Here is a 22,572-nt window from a genome sequence, read left to right on the forward strand (position 1 = left end):
AAAACCCTAGGTATCAAGAAGCGTTTTCCTTCTGATTGAATCACATACAATCCAGACAATACAAGCAATCAGGTATGAAATCTCACTTTAATCAGTGTTGAATTCAGACCACAGACAGATCTGTTGAAACGAGGGTTTTGTTTTCTGTCATAAAAATCTGCCTTGATGTCTTTGCTTAATTAGGGTTTTGTTTAGTATCTACCTGTTTGGCTACACTATATATTAAGGTGAAAATTAAAGATTTTAGGGTTCTGCAGTTATTTTTATTGAAATCTTGATGAATGAATTATATATATTGAAATGTTGGGATTAAACTGTAGAAGAATCTGAAATGAGGGTTGTCTTTCTTTTTGTATTTGTGGTTCATGCATACCTTGAAAAAAATATATATTGTGGCCTAAAATCACAAGAAATGATTACGATAAATGACAAACGAATTGGATTTTTCATTATTGTTATCTAGATTCTGTTCGGTATGCATGTGTTCAGCAGATTTGGTGGTTTGAAGTCGACGGTGAGGTGGAGTTTCCTTTTCCATGTGGGACCTACACCCTCTACTTCCGCCTGCAGCTCGGGCGGTCAGGCAGGCGAGTCTGCAACTCAGACCATGTCCATGGCTGGGATATAAAGCCCGTGAAGTTCTAGCTCTCAATTTCAGATAGTCAAAAGGCGACGAGTCAATGTTATTTGTCGTCCGATTCTAGAATAGCGGAGTCAATGATGAAGACGACAGCGATGCTGTACTTGACAGCAAGGTATCACCTCCAAACTCACCACTTATCGTCTTTTCTTTGCCCTATTGTCCACTGTCCTCATTGTTGTTATTTTTAGGTTGTTGCGTAAACCAAAGTTGCGAGTAAAGTACTTACACAAACAAGTATGACCCGTTATATTCAGTTTTTATTTGAAATTATTGACATTCTACATACGGAACAGTTGGCATAGAGAATGACAAAAGACAGCTCTTATTTATACAGTTGGAAAGAATATTTAGTTTTGACCCAAATGGTTGGTAGAACTTCTGCGGGAGAACAAGAGAATGATAGATAAATCTATTAGAGAAATAGAAAGAGAGAGGCAAGGTTTGCAGACGCAAGAAAAGAAACTAATCGTAGAAATCAAGAAAATTGCCAAACAAGGTCAAATGGTAAGCTTATTTCTTTCATTACTTGCTCATAAATTTGCAATATTGAGATTTGTTTTTTCGGTTTATTCCTCCCTAATTTCAGGACCCACTTCATTGATTCGTCTAAAATTAGCTGCTCGTATTATTTATTTCACGTATATTTCCCAGGGAGCTGTTAAGGTGATGGCGAAGGACCTTATCAGAACATGACACCAGATTGAGAAGTTTTACAAGCTCAAATCCCAAACTGCAGGGTGCATCACTTCGAATTCAGGTACAGTTATAGGAAAGACAAATTATATATTATAAAAAGGGAGTGTGTGGACGGCTGGACGCTTTTTTTTTAAAATCGCGCTTAAGCGCAAAGAGCTGTGCCTTATGTAAGAATTTCTTATTATGTATTATATGAAATAAGCATATAATTGTTTAGGTGTATCTGATGTAGTGAAGAGGTGTATGATGTGCTTTATTCAGATCCTTTATTTCATTGTACTCTTGCATTTTACTAAATTCATGATACTCAATTAATGCATAGGATTGGAATTAAGTTTCTTTCTTTTTTTCTTTTTTTTGTTGGTCTTAATCCCTGTCCTAAAATTTTACTAACCAGACTAACCGAATTATAACTTTAACCTAAATGCGATTCGACAGTTTCATTGGCTGTTTCAAGTACCTGAGATTAAATATTTATGTTATTCTAGACAAACTAACATCTTTACTATCTATAAAAGGAGCTTAGAAGCTGACCTCACTTTGATTACGTGTCATGATATTAGGTATGCCACATAGGATTCGATGACATCATAAATCCGACCTTTCTGCATGACATCATAATTCAGATTTCATCTTAAAGGTATGAACCATCACATTCAAAACATTAAATATTATTAATCTTGTCTTTGTTGATTTTGACCATATTTGCCCTTTGAATCTAGCGATGGAGGTAGAAGACAGTTGTGTCATTACTCATGTTCAAGATAAGCTCTTTCGTGTTCATGTGAGCAAGAAGAGAGGAAGACACAAAGGAGGTGTGAAACATAGTTCAGATGATACAGGTTCAGGTGTCAAATCCGTATCATGTGAACTGTGTTTGACACATCCTTTGTGTCTTTCTCTCTTCTTGCTCACATGAACACGAAAGAGGTTATCTTGAACATGATGTTATCTATTAAGGGAGCTTAGATAATGACATAGAATTGGCTACGTGTCAACTTCTCATGTATGCTATGTAGTCCTCGCTGATGTCATAATTACGAAACGGTATCCTTTAGTGTTGTTTTCGCTAAAGTTTGAAACGGTATTGTTTAGTGTTACTCTACCTTCAAGGAAAGTCCAAGGAGCAGGTATAATTTTAAATTTTGCCTTCAAATTCTTTCTAACAAAACAATAGAAATGTTGTTGATTATTTGATTTTTTTTCATTTTTTTTAGCTATGACAAGGTTTAAAGCTATTGAATGGCTTGAAAGTGTAGTTAGGCCATTGGAGATACCAAAACAACCATCAAACTTTTGATAGGTCAAAGCTTCATGTTTCCAACAACTAATGGTTGTTCTATCGTAAAGACTTCTGGTATGTATCTTAAGCATAAACTTTATATTGTCATTCATGGTGTAAAACAATGTGATTAGAGTAGAAGTTCAACATTGCTATGTTGTAACTTAGTTTCACTTTGAATCTGTTTGTGTGTTTCCGAGGGCTTTTTTAAGCAAGGCGCATAGTATAAACTCTAACTTTTGGGTGTTGTAGACTGTTTTAGGTTGATTTCTAGGATTATTTAGGTTGAAGGTAGCCTTCATTAGGGTTTTTATTGTCATCTTTTTGCTGTAAATTAGGACGAAAATCATCTTAAATGACTACACGGTTGTTTTCCTCATTTTACCTCAACATGGTTTCATAAAATTACTTTCTTGCCTGTTATACGTCTTTTTCTAATCTCAGGGCTATAAAATTATTTTCGTGTTCACCTTCGTTTGTTATCAAAATATGTTGTTAAATAACCGAACATATATTAAAAGATATAAACTTGAGTTTATAAGACTAGCATATTGAGTGCTGCTGCCACCAATGGACCTTTCGACTTTAGCCCTAGAATATATACAACATAGCAAACAATCTTGTATAAATTAACTGTCATGTAAATACTTAATCTTGTATAATGTGCACATCATGGTCAGATACAGGACAAGGCAGAATTGTTATTTGAATTGTGTTCATCAAGTTTTTGATTAAATGCCTAATTAAGTTTTGATTCTGCAGGAGAGCTGGGAACGACTGGAAGTTGTGGTGGCTGTGTGACCGAGGTATAATCGAATTGAAGTTTGTAGAAGTAATTTTATACATCAGCTTGAAAAGGTACTTAACTTTCGTTGAATTGAAGTTTTTCATAGATCTTAACTATTCATATGATCATCATCAAATGTAACTAACAAAGAATCAATAAAATGCTAATAAAACATTAGAATCAATTGATCAAACAACTACACTTGAGTCTGTAAGAGTACCATATTGAGTGCTGTTGTCCCTAATGTAGCTTTTGACTTTAGCCCCAGAATATCTACAAGTACCAAATAATCTTAATTTAATTAAAATTAAGGAAAAAGTTACCCGTGTTTGTTGAAACTGTTTCGCTTCCAAAATTGTTAAAGTCAGCACATAAATGAACATTAAACAGATCATCCATGGTACCAAACAACAATGTTAAGATGTAAAACTAAAATGTGATAAAAAAAATAATACTTATAAAATATGAAGTATTAAGAAAGTAGCAATTACATATAAAAAAGAAAACTAATCAGAGACATCTAACTCTAATTGCAAGAATCAAGGAACTTTAACTTCAACTCCATGGAGCACTGAACCTCTCTGTGTATCTCATTGATCTTTCTCATGAACTCCAGATCTCTTTCTCCACATTCTATATTACTCGCAACACACAGGTCACGAACGGAAGTAGTCGGCATTGCCCTCAAGTCCCTCGAAACTTGGTCTCTTGTCAGCAGACCAAGTTCCAGTCCGTTAAAACACCTCTTCAACTCTTGAAGAGTAGATCTATCAGCCAAAACTTGGTCTTCGATTTGTTTAATAAAGCGTTGCTTGAAATCGTCAGATTTTGCAGAAGTAAATGACTCCATTCTAATATATTTATAAGAACAAAGGCAAAACAATAATAGTTGCACTTTTGTTTCACTGAATGAATCTGTTTTGATGAAAAAAAAAATTATTGGCAATGCTATTATATACTATATGTAACAGGCCAAAGGTCAGCTTTAAAGGCAAACATTAAATTAACATTTATACTTAAAAACCATGTACATTTAATGATTTAAGAGTAAAAAACGTGTATATGGGAATTGTCTGTTCAGTTATCCTATTAAGCATTTTAATGCAAAACCTTTGAAAAATGAGTTTTCATGGGAAAACAAGTAAAATTAAATATGTAGAAAACCAAGGAACAAAATTGAAACCTTCAAAAAAAGGTTATCATAATTATGAGATGTCTCTTCATTTTCTCTATCAAAGATTTTAAACACTATAAAGCATCATTATTATTTTACTTGAAAACATCAACACTTCAGTTTAAAAAAAAACATTCATCCTAAAACAAATTGTCCAAAAACACTTACATTCTTCCTAAATGGCAAGGAAAACCTTCTACCACTGGTCCGATACCACTGATCTTAAAATCGAATTTTCAACCTGGTCACTCCAAGAACAAAGAAACGCTGAAGAACTCAACCAAAAGGTTGCTATTGTTAGTGATAAATATTATAAGCAAACCTGGAGTAGCATTGCACTGCTAGATGAAGTTGCCTCTTCTACTCCAACAGAGTTTAAACAAAAAGCAGAAGAGTTTATTACAAATTTGCTGAAACAGGATCAGAAGACCTGTGATATGCTAGCTGATCTACAAATTAAAACAAAAAACGAAATTGCATGGAAGAAGGCGAGAGAACGAGATATTCTATTAAGTGTTAATTGTAATGTTTAATTTTTAATTTTTATTATTTTTCTAAATCATAATTTTGTAATACTATGGTTTATTATTGAATATTCAAAGTTTCACTGCTTTCATAATTTTGCAATTTTAGTTTTACCAGTTTCTTTTATCCAAGATTGCTACTGGTTGGTTAAAATTTTGGGTTTATGACGTGTTGTTTCGTTAAAATTTGATTAAAATTTTGGGTTTATGACGTGTTGTTTCCTGTTGTAGGCTTACCTCAAGTTACTGTTGAAGGGGAACCGATGGTCCGAGCATTAAATGACATTGAGTATCCTCTGTTATGGTTGCTTCCATATCAACTGAGACCTACACAGTAATTGGAGTACAAGCATTCTAAGTTTGTTAATCTGATTATTGAAGGGGAACCGATGGTCCGACCATTAGGTCGCTTTAGTTTTATTTGTGGGTGATTTTGTAAATGAATATTGAAATAAGTAACCCTATAATCTGAAAACAAGATTTGTAATGTGTACAGAATGTGCAAGGCGTTACTTCCAGTAAATGAAGAACATTTGACTGATGAAGCCATATGGGAGTCACTTCCTGTAAGTCACACTGCTTTTCTTATCACATTCAATTATTACATTTAATGTGCTAAAGAAGAAAATAGTAAAAAATAGAATAAAACAATTGTGTAGTTTTCTTGTGTTGGAAACTTAGTTTAAAAAAGCGCGCTTTAAGCTCGCTTAAAGTGTTAACCGTTTGGCAAAACGTTTTATTTGCTCTGAAGCATCAAAACATGTGAAGCGTTTTGAGGCGACGCCTCGGCCCAATCAGGTACAAAAAACAACACTTCAGCATAGGGTTTTAGGTTTTAACGTTGTTTCAACATTAAAAAAAACGAACAGGGCGTGCAAAAAACAAACAAGGTCTTTATTAAAGGGTATAAGTGACATTTGATCAAGTTGAAAAACCTTGAGCTTAACTTGGTGCATTTGTTCTCAGGTAAAGCATGACCACACAGTCATCACTTATGACCTTTCAGCATCGAAAAACATCAAATCCAAAAATCTAATGTTTTCTTTGCTTTTTAAGGGGAACATAGGTGCTTCTCTCCTAGGGCATACAAAACACAGGTTGTTGGCGGAAGCCCGCCATATTTAACATATAAAAATTTTATATGTTAAATGTGGCGGGCTTCCGCCAACAATCTGTGCTTTGTATGCCCTATGGAGAGAAGCACCCATCTTCCCCCTAAAAAGCAAAGAAAACATTAGGAAAAAGCATTATGAATGAGGATGGCCTGAATCTACGTAAGTGGCAGGTTTATTATATTTACCCATTTCAAATTTTATTTCCAACCTTTCTGATTTAGGTTTTTTGCAGACATTGACAATGCAAGAAAGGCTGCACCAAAGCCAGAAACACTGTTTGGGTTTTCCTACGATATTGTACGAAAGGTTGCTGCTAAGTATCCCAAACATCCCTGGATCTTGGCATGAAAGTCATTAGGTTCAAGGTAATGGTTAGATTTTAAAACTGTTATTAATCAGGAGTTAATTATAATTGTGATAAAGTTAAACCTTTTAGTTATGTTCGTTCTAAAATGAAATTCATCCCAATTGGTCGCTAAGAGTTTGTAGAATATAAACTGATAAGTTATAGAGATAATGAATCTCTATCATAGGGTACATGCTGAGATTATTGAATTTTGACTGGCATACCCCATATATAGCTTTAACATCATTTATTATTATTATAAACATAGTTTAACATTAAGAATTGATTGGAGTATTAAGTGTGTTAGTTTGAACTTTTTGAACGAAATTTTATTCATTCATGTGCTAAAAACTTAGGTAATGGTGTAGTAAAAGGAGATTTAATTATAATTGAAAAACTAACATAAGGACTTTGTTATAAAAGTGCAGCGAACCAGACCATATTGTCATGCGTCCTACGGTTTCTGGAGCAAATCCTTGTGTTGGGGCAGCAGCGATTTGGGTTGTTTGTGGCTGCGTGGGTGGTGCCTCGATGCTGTAAACAGTGGTCAAATAATATTGGATAGTAGGGGTAACGAGTACCATAACAAAACAAGAAAAGGAATACCAACAACATGCAATTAGGTACAGTTTTGGGACTGGTAATGGTGTCTAAACAACCGTTATAAGCGATGGTTGCGGCTGCCAAAACAGTTCAGAAAGAGGAAGCCATGCTTAAATGATTCTGGGTCGGTTTTCGGGTTGAATCATAGTTTACAAATTGTGAGTTCCTAAGGTATTTTTAGGGTATGTTAAAGGTTATCTCTATTCCATGTTTTGTATGTAGAGTCTAATTTGATATGTAATAGAAAAAAATATGCAAGTTTATAAACATGGAAGTGAAAACACCATGATCAATATTTCTCTTTTGTATGTGTTCGACTTCTTGACTTATTATTTAAGAGTTTGTTTTGATTTGTCAAATTTTGAAATTTTATACTTTATCAGAATTTTGGTTATTTTCTTCTTATTAGTGATACTGATGCTTATGGCCACACCTTATATCCCAGTTAGACATGAAAAAAAATACAAACTCAGTTTAAGAAATATAATTGTTATGCTTTTCTTAGAATGCGAGTGTCTTTAAAAACGTAAAAGATAAAAGATGATGCATTAACTAAAGCAAAGGTTCCTTAAAATCAGCTTTGCGTTTGTTGTTCGATATGCAATCATGGTATCTATACTTTGGCAGGGCATTCCAAGTGGTTTTAGGCGATCGACGGCATAGTGGGCAATAAAATGACATTGCCTTTGCATACATGTCTATATACAAGTATATGGCATGTTGTTCGGGTTACTTAGACACAAATGGTTAGAAAACATGAAGAAATGATTAATAATCTGATTTTTAGATACAAATGGTTAGAAAACATTTAGAAATGATTAATAATCGGATTTGTAGACAACATATTATCAATTACTTAGATTATTTCTATATCAAACCTCAACAAATAATTTTTTTGAGAAAAATTAAAGCTTAAATTGTATATTAAATCTAATAAATGCAATCTAATAATCAAATCTTTTTTAAATAAATGCAATCTAATATTAAATGTAAAGTTTTAATACATACAATATAGAGAAGACACGTCATACCAACTTCGTAGACTTGACAGGACTTACAGACTCGATAACAAAAGACCTTCATAATAAACAAAACCCAAACCTCTGTTTTGATACCCGAGATAAAAACCCACAAGAATCAAACAATATTTTCACACAAAACCTGTTACATTCTAGCATATCAAAAACATAGTGTCAATTATGTTTTAGGTATGTGATATTACCTTCGATTGTTATAGAAGATGAAGATGATGAAGATGAAGATGAAGCTGATGATCGGTGGAGATTACAGAAGAGGAAGATGATTCCGATGAAGATGATTTCGATGAAGATGAAGATGATCCGATGAAGATGGTTGAAGATGAAGATGAAGTTCTGTGTTTTGGGACTTGAGAGAAGATGAAAATGATTTTATTGAGAAGTGTGAATGTTCTAATCATATATGTTTATCATTAAGATTTGAGGGTATAAAAAAGACATTTTATAAAGATATGTATTCATTTTAAACAACATATTAGTTCATGTTTTCATTTTAGACAACTTATTACCAAGTACTTAGCTTATTTGTATATCAACCATGTACACTAACACATAATTTCATTAACATTGTTTTATAAAGATATGTAACTAAATGCAAAGAATTTAAATCATATATTATAATCTGTTTTTAGTATTATCGAATTATACAATAACAATGGACCTTTACTGAATTTTACACTAACAATGTGTCAAAATAAATTAATGTCATATATAAGAAGTTATCACACAACATAAAATTAGGTCATGCTTATCAAACATGTAGACTAAAACAAACTATCTTTAACAATGTTTTATAAAGATATGTAACTAAACACAAAAATTTAAATAATATGTTATAATATTTTTTTAGCATTTGATTCCGATTGTTATTAGAACAAACCCGTGTGTTCACACGGGTGTACACCTAGTTTGTATTCATATAGATAATGTGGATTTAGGTTCTAATTTTAGTTCTTATGAATTGGTCATCGGTTTACTTTGATTCCTTTTGACTTGTAAATGAGAGAGAACCCAATTGGGTTTTGACTTTCCTTTTATAATTCAAACTTACAATCATAATATTCTATGCTTAGATACTCAAATTAATACTTATCTACCCCTTTAGACTCTAGAGCCAAATTGGATATAACACGAATGCGATTTTTTCTTTCAATTTCGTGTATAATTTTTAAACCCTCAATTTCCACATGCGGAATTTTATCACGAGACGTGTGATTAACCAGGATCTAGCCACTAATCATGTTGAACCAACTATTTTAAATCATAAAACTTCACTAATAACATGATTAGCGATAAAGTTTAATTGTCTAAAACACAGTTTAAATTGAAGCGGAAAAATAAAGTAAAACCCATCAAAAACTTAAAACCACAAGTTTAATAAATGTTCAAAACATAAAGTTTTTACGAACCACCCACTCCAGCCGATTGCACTGCTCGTCCATAGTTGTACCTACTGACCTGCAAATCACGCAACTACGTGTCAACAATAAAGTTGGCGAATTCACAAATTTGAGTTTAGCAAAAGTAAAGTTCACAATGTTTTGATTTATGTATGACTCGGGTAGCTAACCCTCATCACATGACTAAACTGTGTACCGAATGTTGACGTTTCATTTGTGCCCTCATTAATGTCTATCAACATTAATGCAATAGTGGAGGTTAGAAGTTCACGCCCGACCTCTAGCACGGTATAACGTTTGTCAAACCTAATAGCACTATCAATTAATACCCCGCCTAAGCCCACCCACAATCTAATCGGTAAAATACAGGGACTTTCATGATAGAGTTTTTCGTTTAGTCTAAGTGTACTATCCACCTCCATGGATATCATGTTTCAGTGGTTCACACAAGGAACGCACGCGTAGCCCCAAACAGGGCTACCGTAAAAAGAGTTGTTCCAACAAGGAACACATGCTTTTGGAAAATGGTTGTGAACTCACCTTAGTTTGCTCGATATTAAACTTGAAAGGTAATCAGGAATGTCAACTCTCTCCTGATATGTTTACCGTTTTAATTAGTTCAATTTATGAATTCCTACACGTAGTCTAACACATAATCACCGAATCACGTTGTCATGCAATTACACGTTTAGGTAAGTTAGAGTAGGTGATTGTATAATTCCACATAACGCATTCACAGACACCCGTTAACATGTCTAATAAATATAACACTTTGTTGCAACATATACGCATATTTAAAACGTTCACAAACACTTTCAGCTCATTGCAGTTTCATGTCGGGTTTTAGGCAGTTTTCTGAAATTTATTTAAAATACTAAACGAACTCATAAAAATATGATATTTTAACACAACGTGTCATTTAGTTCTCGAATACTTGTTGTTGATGCATGGAATGTCTGTTGACTACGTCTGCATTACGTCTTAGGTCAAGATAGGTCAACATAGGTTCTTTAAAGTCAAAATTAGAAGTTTATGTTGTAGTTTCGCTTGTTTGTGCATAGTATTAGAAATAGTTCCGCTTTTATGTCAATAGAGGTTTCGCTTATATGGTACTAAGGTAGTTTCGCTCATCTGTCATGCCACAAGAGCGAAACCACTGGGACTATATATAGCAGTCATAAGCGAAACGATATCAATCATTCAGGACACTGGAGCGGAACTTGTGCAGTGCTTTTGTAACGAAACTCTGTCAAATTGTAATCAGAAAGCAATAAAAGAGAAGGAATTGAATAGGAAAACCTGTGTAACTTCATTTACGTTGATTTCGCCTTCATACGTGAAGATGAACGTTCTTAACTGACTGTTTAGGGTCGGAACACGGTCCAACAAGTGGTATTAGAGCTCAGGACGAGGAGTTCATACTACTACAGCTTGATTCTACCAAATTCTCTAATTTCTACTCACTTTCTCTCATACTTTTTCGATTTGAACTGGTTCTTACGGTTGAAATGGCCTGATTTTTGAGTATAACGTGTGAAACATACAATTAACAAACCCTAGAAAGTTTCAGGTTAAAACAAGGCTTAAAAATGGTTAAAATCAGTTAAAATTGGAGTTCCGCTTTTACGGACATCGCAGGTTTCGCTCGTAATACATAGCTTTCGCTCGAAAGTAACCTATAGTTTCGCTTTTTTGGACATATAGGTTTCGCTCTTATAGACGTTCCGCTCATATGAACATTATAGTTCCGCTCGAACGGACATTGAGTTATTTTGCTTGAACGAACATTGAGGTTTCGCTCGAAGGAACAACTGACTTTCGCTCATACGGACTTGAGAGTTTCGCTCATACGAAAAAGTCCTAGTTTCGCTTATTTGGACACTACTGGTTTCGCTTATCTGTCACAATAGTTGATAGTTTCGCTCATTTGTCATATTTTTCAAAAATTTCAAAAATTTTTCTAAGTGTTGGCTGATTTTGCAGGTATACTCAAGATGGATGACATATTCTTGAATCCGTTCAGCGACATGTACGCGTTCACGGGAAATTCCGGAAATGATGATACTTCATCAAGCAAAGAAAATGAGAATCCGCCGAAAGAGAAGAAAAAGGAAGCTTGGGAATCGGAAAGTGCTTTTGGAACCTTCAATAAACCTCCAAAGCTAATGGCTATCGAGGAATACAGTCGGTGGTCAAGAAAGTTTGAAGATTGGTTAATGGCATTCGCATTTCCCAGCTGGAAAAGTTTGAAAAATGGTTATGAAAATGGAAACAAAAATGGTGAAACGTTGAGATCTGCTGAAGAAATTGATGCATTTGTAGCTGAGCAAAAATGTATGGCATTGTTATTTCAATCCGTTCGGGAAGACATAATCTCATTGATCAATTATTCAAATGCAAAAGATCTTTGGAATAAGCTAGAAAAGAAATGTCTAGGAAGTGCTGAAATTGTAAAAAGTAAAAAGAAACTTCTTAAGAAAGAGTTTGATATGTTTGGTTGTCTAAAGAATGAGTCAGTTTGTAAAATGATAGAAAGGTTTGGTCATCTGAAGCTGGAATTAGCAAGACATGATATCAGATTTCCTGATGAAGAACTTGTCGACAAACTGTTCGATTCATTACCAGACGAGATGGATTGGAGATATTATGCGCTTCTGCTGAAAAACACTATTGAGCCTGCAAAGTTGACTGCGGATTTGGTGATTGAGAGACTTGAAAGTCACGAGCTGGAACTGAAGAAGACGTACAAAGTCAATCACTCATCTTATCAACAGAATTTGGATTTGTATTATCCAAAAAGCATGATGCCAAAAGCAACTTCTCCCAAAACTGCTTTTTCTGCTGAGAATGTGTCTACATCCAGCAAAGAAAGTCAAAGTGGTCAAAGCAGTGGAAATCACAGTGGTTATCACAGTGGATCTTCATCATCTGCAAGTCATTCTGATGCAAAGAATCGTTTTCAATGCAACATTGCAATAGACTTGAAGAATGCTCAGAATTTTGATGAGGAGTCGGCTAAACAGCAGATGATCTTCCTAGCATCAGTGTTGGAATCGTATGAAGGGTTAGTAGCTGGGAAGATAGGCAACACTAACCTAACGAAAGAGGACTATGATCAAATAGATCCTGAAGAAATGGAGTTAATAGATATTCGTTGGGCTATGGCAAGTGCTGTTCGTCGAGCACAGCGTTTCATGGAAATTACCGGCAGGAAGACAATTGGTGGTCCATCTACCAAGCTGGGTTCGATAAATCCAAAGTGACGTGCTTCAAATGTAAGCAGAAAGGTCACTTCAAGTGAGAATGCAGAAACGCATATGCTGATGAATCGAAAAATCCTTTCAGAGATGATTATTACAAGAAGGCAATTTATCATCAGAATAAATCCGAGCCGCCTAGGTTGAAGCAGGTTGAAGACAACAAAGAGAAATCTAGAGCTCTTGCGGTGATTTATGATGATGAGGGGTATGATTGGAGTCAAGAGGTTCTACCAGAAGAAGATGCGATTGGTTACGCATTTATGGCGAAAAACGACGAACCTATTCCTTGGAAAGATAATCGAACTGAAGAGCAGAAGTATAGATACAGAAAATGATTGCTGAGAACAGAATCATTAGAATTTCTGGTATCTATCTAGAAGCGAGGAGAGCGAAAGATGGGATCCGGACAGGGAGTGTTATCTCGACCCATATGGAAACATTGCGATCGATGACAAAACACTTGATATCGAAGCCATAATCAAGGAGTTAAAAGAAGAAGATGAGTATTGGCAGAATAAATGGTGGGGAACTGGAGATGAGAAAGAGAAAGAAAAGAAAGAGAAAAAGGAGAAAGAAGAGAAAGAGAAAAAGAAGAAAGAAGAAATGGAAAAATCAAAGAAGATTGATACTAGGGTTATTGATACAACGCATGAGTTGACTGCTGAGAACTTGGGAAAAATGGCTGACAAAGTGTTGGCTGCTAAGGCACTTGAGGTAGACTCTAACTCCGTGTCTGAGTCAAAAAGCCAGGTCAGTTCAAACGTGTCAACAAATGTGTCAGGTAAGAAAATTGATGGAAACGTTGATTGCAAAGATTGCAACAAAGAGTGCAAATTTTGTAATACAGTCACGTATCTCAATGGAAAGAAAGTTGATGATCTGACAGCAAAGGTCAGAAGCGTTGAGAATCAAATTCTCAATCGTGACAAAACAGTTAAAGCTTCAACTGAATGGATAAGAGAATTAACTAGCCAAATTGAAAATGATAAAATTGATCATGAAAAAGTTAAAAAAGAAAATGAAAAGTTAATTCTTGAAAACCGTCAAATTTCTGAAAAGTTTGAAAAACTCAAAAGCACAGTGAAAGATAGTGATGATCGAAATGGTAAAACTTTTAAAGAAAACGAGCATTTAAAAGCAGTACTGAGAGTAAAAGAAGAATCAATCAACAAACAACTGGATGAAATCGCTAAATTGAAACTTCAATTTCAAGAGGCTGAAATTGAAAATGAACGAATCCAGTTGAAACTTAATAGTTACAGCTCTGCAAGCTTTGTTTTGCAACACATTGTTCCCAAACCCATAGGGAAAAACAAAGCTGGTGAAGATGTTTATTTTGATGGAACCGGGGTGGGTTTTCATAGAGTTCCACCACCTGTTCTTGATAACTACACGAAAAAACAATCTGGGTTGGTTGAAATTGAGGAAGAAAGTGAAGTTAAACTTCTGGAGAACATTGATGTCACGTTCACATCTTCCAATGACGATAGTGTTCAAAATGATATTGTAAAAGGTGTTGTTGAAAACATGCTAAAAACAGATAGTGACACTACTGAGGAAGATGGGTGTTTCTTGGACAAATACATTCTGAAACAAAAGTCCAAGAACAACTTAAATGAAGAATCAAATCTTGTCATGTACAAGATGTTGGGTTCAGATAAGTTGTTTTCGGATTCTGAGTTTCCGATCGAGAATGTAAACATGAATAAATTGACAAATGTTTTCAAATTGGTCGAAGTTGAATTGTCAGAAGTGAACAATCTGAGTCAAAAGAATAGTAAAATGAGGCTTGAGAAAGAAAAAGTTTACAACAAGAAATCTGTTAATCCACCGCGTTTTTATAATAACAAGAACCGAAACAATTGGTCGGGTGCTTATCAGGGGGGTAAATCTTATCAGAAAAGAAATGTTCCAAACAAGAGGTTTGTTGAGAAGAAAAAGTTTGTGAACAGTTCGAGTTCACTTGCTGATGAAGAGAAAGAATTTTTTTCAAAATCAAACAAAGAGTTCTTTGAGAAAAGAGCTTCACAGGCTCAGTCTGAAGGCACAAGTCGAGTGGCTGATACTCAAACATGCTTTAGATGTAATCAAGTTGGTCATATTGCACGAAAGTGTACCAACGTGAAGCCTAAGACTGAAACTGTGAAGACTCAACAAAAGAAAGTTGATGTGAAGGGTAAAGCACCAATCGTTGTTGAGAAAAAGAGTGTGAAAAATGATAACATCAAAGTGAAAAATGAACTTGTAAAGAAGTTAGTAGCTAAAAACGACAAATTTTACAAAAGGGTTGCGTTATCTCAACAAGTTTGGAAACCCAAAACTGAGAAAAAGGTTTCACCTTCTGAGAAATCAATTCAAGTTGATTATGATGCGAATTTTCCACCTCTGAAGGCTGAAAACTTTAAAATTCAAGTTGCGAGAGTTAAAACGGTCAAGGTTACACCTAAGGCTGATGAGGCCTGGGTGGACACCATGTTTGACTAAGCAGTTTGAATTGCCGGAGCTTCCTTGATCGTGAAGCATGAATCAACATCTTTATTGAAGTTGGTTAAATCATGTTTGTTATGTGCAGGATCTTCCAAAACTTGTATCCAGATGGATCATGGATAGTGGAGCTTCAAGACATATGACAGGGAAGACCGCGTTGCTGTATGATGTCAGAAACACAAATGGAGCATACGTAGGTTTTGCGGGTAATCAAGGAGGAAGGATTATTGGTGAAGGAACGTTATCCAACGGGATTGTGATGTTTGAGAGAGTTAACTACATTGCTGAGCTGGAGAACAATCTGCTGAGTATTTCGCAGATCTGTGACAGGATGTATACCACTCACTTCACTGATAAAGAATGTTTGATCTTGAAACCAGGATTTGTTATCCCTGAGGAATGGATTATCATGAGGGCACCGAGAGTTAATGATCTGTACGTGTTGGATATGAGCGTAGCTACTACAACCACGGGTCAGGCTCATTGTTTCGTGTCCAGAGCAACTGAAAAAGAATCGAGATTGTGGCACCGGAAGATGGGGCATATACATCTTAGAAAAATGAATCATTTGGTGCATAACGATTTGGTTACAGGAGTTCATGTCAAAGGTTTTCATCTGGAAGGGGAGTGCATTAGCTGTGTAAAAGGTAAGCAGAAGAAAAAGTCACACCCTACAAAGCAAGTCAATTCAGTCTTAAGACCCTTGGAGAGACTTCACATGGATTTGTTTGGTCCGGTGAATGTCAAGAGCATTACGGGAGATAAATATTGTCTTGTGGTTACTGATGATTATTCCAGATTTTCGTGGGTTTCTTTCTTGAAGACGAAAGACGAAACGTTTGGCAGTTTAATGGCGTTGTTCAAAAAGATTGAGAATTTGTACCAACGGCGTATCAAAAGAATTCGAAGTGATAATGGTACTGAATTCAAGAACAGCAGAATGGAAGAATTTTGTGATGAAAGAGGTATATTGCATGAGTTTAGTGCTCCGTACACTCCGCAGCAGAATGGAGTCGCAGAACGTAAAAACCGGACGCTAATCGAGACGGCTAGAACTATGCTCGCAGATTCAAAGTTACCAATTAATTTCTGGGCTGAAGCTGTTTCCGCCGCATGCTATACGCTCAACAGGGTTCTCACTGTTAAAAAGTTCAACAAAACATGCTTTGAGCTGATGAACAATCGCAAACCGAATTTAAAGTATCTAGAACCGTTCGGGTCACCCTGTAAAGTTATAGAGCCTTTTGGAAAGTTTGGTTCGAAGTGCATTGAGAATATTTGTTGGATATTCAAGTCCTACACGACGTGTCTTCGTTCCAAGTGAGAAGCAGATTATTGAAGCTGCAAATGTTGAATGTCAAGGTTACACTATGCCGCCACAAAGTCCAGGAAATTCATGGCGATATCATTACGACAAGTTGTGGGAATCGTTTGACATGATAGAAGAAGAAGAAGATTTCTTTGATGAGTTGGATATTTTGCGTGAGTACGAGTCACAGCTAAGGTTCCCAGCTGAGTAATCAAGACGACCACGGGAAACTTCAAATGATGATGAAGCAGGTCCGAGTAATGCTGGTGAACACGATGATGTCCAACAGAATGAAGTTGCTCAAGATAATCAAACGGATCAGAATGATACTAAAAAATCAAAGAACATGCCAATCTTTGATCATGGAGATTCAGATTCTGAGGGGGAGCAGATCCAGGATTCAAATCAAATAATCCAAGTTGGTGAACAAAGTGCAAATCAAAATGTTACTAATCTGGAAGGTGATGTAGATGTTCCAAGCGAAGTGATGCCGCGAACTCTTTCTTATCATCCAGAGGAGTTGATTATAGGAGAATTGCATTCAGGCGTTCGCACGAGACGTCAAATAGACCAGGGCTTAACATGTTTTTATTCTACAATAGCACCTTTACAAACTGAATTTTCATTAAGTTGTTTTATCTCGCAGATCGAACCGAGAACGTATAAAGAGGCGCTTACTGAAGACTCTTGGGTCATTGCAATGCAAGAAGAGTTAAGTCAGTTTGAAAAATTGGGAGTGTGGAAGTTAGTGGATTGACCGGATGGTCAAAGGGAAATTAATACAAAATGGGTATTCAAGTGTAAATGAGACGACAGAGGAGTTGTTGTAAGGAACAAAGCTCGACTCGTTGTTCAGGGCTTTAGTCAACAGGAAGGGATTGATTTTACAGAAGTCTATGCTCCTGTGGCACGACTAGAGGCAATCAGAATTTTCCTTGCATTTGCGTCTTGGAAGAACTTCAAAGTTTCTCAGTTGGATGTAAAATCGGCGTTTCTTTATGGGAAGGTTAAAGAGGAGGTTTATGTCGGTCAGCCGCCGGGCTTTACTGACCCAATCCACAAAAACAAGGTCTACTTATTGGACAAAGCGCTGTATGGTTTACACCAGGCCCCGAGAGCTTGGTACGAGACTTTGTCTCAACACCTACTAGCCAACAAGTTCATATGTGGAAAAGTAGATGCCACTCTCTTCACTAAAGAGGTCGACGGACATCTTCTGATAGTTCAGATTTATGTAGACGATATAATTTTTGGGTCAACGAATGAGAAATTGTGCAAAGATTTCGAACATGTGATGAAGCAAAAATTCGAAATGTCATCAATGGGGGAGATGAAATTCTTTCTGGGTCTACAAGTTAAACAACTACCTGAGGGAATTTTCATTCACCAGACGAAGTACGTGCATGATATTCTAGAGAAATTTGGAATGTCAAGTTCTACTCCAGCTGCTACCCCACTTGCGACAAATCATGGGATTCACCCAGATCTCACCGGAGATAGGGCTGATGAAACGTTCTACCGTTCCATGATAGGTTCTTTGATGTATCTAACTGCTTCACGTCCTGATATCATGTACCCAACGTGCCTCGCATCAAGATATCAATCTAACCCGAGAGCTTCGCACATGATTATTGTCAAGAGGATATTACGCTACTTGAAGGGAACTCCTACATTGGGGTTGTGGTATCCTAGAAAAGGCGACTTTACGCTCGAAGGGTATTCCGATTCGGATTTCGGATTTCGGATGCTGCAAAGTCAATGCAAAATCAACAACTGCAGGATGCCAGTTCTTTGGACCTAGATTGGTTACCTAGCAGTGTAAGAAACAAACGTCTGTGGCATTATCTACATGTGAAGCGGAGTACGTATCTGCTAGCAGTTGCTGCTCTCAGATCCTGTGGATACAGCAACAGATGCGCGACTACGGTTTGCAGTTTCTTAACACACCTCTTTTTGTTGATAATGAGGCCGCAATAAATATAACAAAGAATCCAGTACATCACGCTAAAACTAAGCATATAGAGATTCGTCATCACTTTATTCGTGATTGTTTCGAGAAAAAGTTGATACGAATTGAGAAAATCCACACTGACGAACAGAAAGCTGATTTACATACCAAAGCTTTTGATAAAAATCGGTTTAAATATTTGTTAAAACTGAATGGTATGAAGCTTCTTTCGGTGTCGGATGGCATAATTGGCGTTGATGAGAGTACTGTTACTGTCACACCCCGATTTCCACGTGTCTCACCGGTGGGCCCGGTGGGGGATTACCGTGACGATGTTGGCAACAATATAGTCAAACCACACAATTATATAATGCACAGCGGAAGCATAAGATAAAAATATATAAACTTCAACCTTTGGTTGTAATATCAAATGTATTACAGGGGTTGAATATATCCACAGTGGATCGTAAATAAACATAAAGTATTTGTTCCATCAGATACTGCAATCAAGCTTGCGAGACTTATCACGACGCTAGGGAGCTAATACCAGCCAAATTACGTTTAGGTACCTGCACTTAATCTTTTTGGGGAAAATACGTCAGTTTACACTGGTAAATACATTTAACTGACACATTTGAAAATGTTTATTAAAATTGATTTGAATGCACAAGGCACAAACTCTTTTATAACTTGGGAAAATTCATAATGATCTTGTGAACGTTTTACATGTTCTTTTATGCGTTCAGTAGCCCGGGTCGTGCCGGGTTAAAGATTTATAGACACACCACGTTTGCGTAAAACCGTAGTATAAAAACCAACGGCTACGTCTTTTAATTTAATGTCGACACTTTATACCGGGTGTACGCCTACACCGGGATGTCGATGGTCGTGGCCATTTCGTAAAATGATGCCAAGGATATCCGGGACAACGGTCATTAAACCCCCCAAAGGCTTATAAGCAACAAAACTGTTTAAATGAGCCGATCATATTTAATCAATTAACCACCTAAGCGATGGAATTATATAATGCTCAATCAAGCGGTATTAATATACCGTAACCCAAGCCCATATAGGGGAAATAAGTTAAAGTATTTACCTTTGCAAGTATATTTCCTTATTTTGGATTAAATCACCGATAGCTTTTACTGGGGCTCCTAATCTGGAACGAAGGTTTTAATTAACCTCTTAGAATCCTAACGGGTCGTTATAATGGCCGTAGCCTAGACCGGTTGGTTCCGATATATGTAGATATGGTTTAATCGCGCGAAAAGGCGAAAACCGAGAATGGAGTATGATTTGGACCCAACAAGTTCAGTGACTTGTTTTATATGGGTTTATAGTCCATACTCTGGATTTTGGGGTTCAAATAATATAATTTGACCCATATCGGCTATTGCACGAAAACTAGTTCCATGAGCCGTACCGTGTGCGCAAATAGGCGAAACGGTTAACCATAAGTGTCCTACGCTTATTTCCTAAGTCAATATGCCTTAAAAGTATTTTGGTATCAGTAGGATACCTTCCGTAATGCCCGTAACGAGTTTAAGTTTATATTATGCCCCGTAGGGGCTTTTCGGTCATTTTAAAGACTTTAAAAAGGGCTTTTCGAGTTCTACAGGAAATCTGAGTTTCCCGAACAGCTTATAAAGCTTAAAATACTTTATTTATTATTTAAAACCAGTAGCAACTGGAATCGGGTCAAAAGACCTTGTAGAACTCATGTTTTGGCCGAAAAGGGCATATTCGGTATTAACCGAACCGTAGCCATAACCGCAGGTTATGAGCAAGGTAAAAATTATTAAAAATCTTTAAAATTCCCAAAATATTATTTTAATACAGTGGGTAAAAGTTTTGGTGACGAAATCTTGGTTTAGATAGGCGTTATGCTAATTGCGCCGTTAATTACTAAAGTTTACTTTAATTGCGCGTTTTAGCATAACTCTCATTCTAGACCTCGGATTGACGTGAAATTTTGAGGACATGCTTATAATTTAATAAGCAAGGTTTTGGTCCGTTCACGTGTCCGAAATACTCGTTTTAATTTTAAAAGGCCGTTACGGTCAACTTTTAGGCGAATGACGGAAACACGTAAAAGACTCGGATAACTCATGAACCGATCACAGAGGTTTATTCCAACATATGACCTGGTCCTAAGAGAGTCCTAAGGTATATTTATACCTCACTAAAACGGGTCAGAACTGAAGTCAAAGCAAAAGTCAAACCTTTGCGACTATCGGCTCCGAACCGGTTCCATATAGCAAATGATCGATTCAAACGAGCGCAAACAAGTTTATTTACTTATTATCATGTTTTATGATTATCAAAACAGGTTCCATAACATATACATTACAGATTATGCTTAAATCGCTAAAATAGCTTTCTGTTGACTTTTTAACCGCACGTTTGACTCGACATTTGACATAGTTAGAGTGGTGATCAGGGGGAACCATTTTAGAGGTTTATTACCCACATAAATACCAACTCATAACCACTTTTGATTCGTCATAAGACTGAACCATTACTGATTTATTGTAAAGTCAAACCGTATTTACGACGGTTCGGTTTTTAGCTAAATACTAAGTAAATGTGGAACCACAAAGGTTGAATTACTTACAGAAGCTTAAGAGAAGACTTAAGAACACAGAGGAATGCCTTAGAGCTCTTGGAATGATCAGATGAGTGAGTTTTGAGTGTGATGAATGTTGTGAGCACAATGGTGCTATTTATAGCTAAGAACAAGGCCTAAGATCATTACACAACATGCTACTACTGATCATGATGATGGGTAGGTGTCCCCTGAGTGATATGGGTCAAGTGTAGGGTGCCCATGCCCCATTAATTGGTTGTTGGTCGTTCAAATGGTCCAAAGGCCAAGTAGTTACAACAATTCTGCATCTGGGCGTCTAATGCGGCCCGCATGGACATTCCATGCTTCTTTTACGCGGGCCGCCTGGGATTAATAAACCAGACGCGTAATTGAGGAGGCTCGCGGCCCGCCTCAACTTAACCCAATATGCAACGCGGGCCGCGTAGGGTTAAGATTTCAGAAATTTTAAATCTTTTTGTCATGATTACAGAATCTGGCAATTAATAACGAAATCTTTCGTAATGATTTACCTGACCTTTCGGGTTTGAAGGGGTAACTTTGCGGTTTGGCCCTCGGTTATTTACCGATAGGGGCCTCGCGTTATTTACCCGCGCTATTAAGTCCCCGTTTATTTATAAATTATTGAGAAAGCCTTAACTTTCACTGTTGACGCTTTTAACCCTTCTCATACGAACTTGAGTATAACTCTTTCGTTTTAAGACGGAACTTCGCGGAGTTTATACAGTATATTCTAGTGAGCGTATAATACTGTTACGAAGTCTTGGGAACGTTAAAGGGTCACTCAGAGGTAATATTAAACATGTTGACACAGTTAACCCCTGTAGTTCGTAATCTCTCACTTTCTTCCGCGTTTCGCTTCCGTACATTTTATGATTTAGTCGTTTGAAGGTACAAGCATTTATTTAGGGTTACTATACAGTATATTACCCTTGTTGACATTTATAACCCTCGAATTTATCTACTTTCAAGGTTTGTCAAAATTAATCCTTTATTTATTATGGATGCCACGTGTAATCGAATGACACGTGTTAACACATCATTGGACACAAAAATTCGAGGTGTTACAGTTACGGATGAAGATGAGAAACAATCTGCAATGGTTTGTCGATTTTTTACTTGTTTTGGTATTTAGGGGGAGTAGATAGATGTATATAGTTTATATTTCAGAAAATACAAAAACAGTAAAAAATGCAAAAATACAAAAACATGATAAAATCTGAAAAAGAGCTTGTGTATAAAGGGAAAATGATAGTACATTGGCTAGACAATTACAGTATGCTAAAGAATTGTAAAGTCTAAATGAGTTAAACAGTTTCACTAATGATGTGTCGATAGGTTTTCGCACATTTAGTA

General features: G+C 36.2%; 2 long non-coding RNA genes across 3 annotated transcripts; both read left to right on the forward strand.

Moving 5' to 3' along the window:
• Positions 1–2,633: 2,633 nt before the first annotated feature.
• Positions 2,634–5,267, forward strand: LOC118489231. Its single transcript, XR_004886828.1, has 3 exons — positions 2,634–2,696; positions 3,384–3,479; positions 5,002–5,267. It is a non-coding gene; the product is annotated as an uncharacterized LOC118489231 (long non-coding RNA).
• Positions 5,268–6,266: 999 nt separating this feature from the next.
• Positions 6,267–7,057, forward strand: LOC118489232. 2 transcript variants are annotated; one of them, XR_004886829.1, is made up of 3 exons: positions 6,267–6,380; positions 6,454–6,586; positions 6,991–7,057. It is a non-coding gene; the product is annotated as an uncharacterized LOC118489232 (long non-coding RNA). The 2 variants fall into 2 exon arrangements; XR_004886830.1 differs by having other exon boundaries at positions 6,996–7,019.
• Positions 7,058–22,572: the final 15,515 nt, after the last annotated feature.

Source organism: Helianthus annuus, chromosome 17 (assembly GCF_002127325.2).
Source record: "Helianthus annuus cultivar XRQ/B chromosome 17, HanXRQr2.0-SUNRISE, whole genome shotgun sequence".
Classification (NCBI taxonomy): domain Eukaryota; kingdom Viridiplantae; phylum Streptophyta; class Magnoliopsida; order Asterales; family Asteraceae; genus Helianthus; species Helianthus annuus.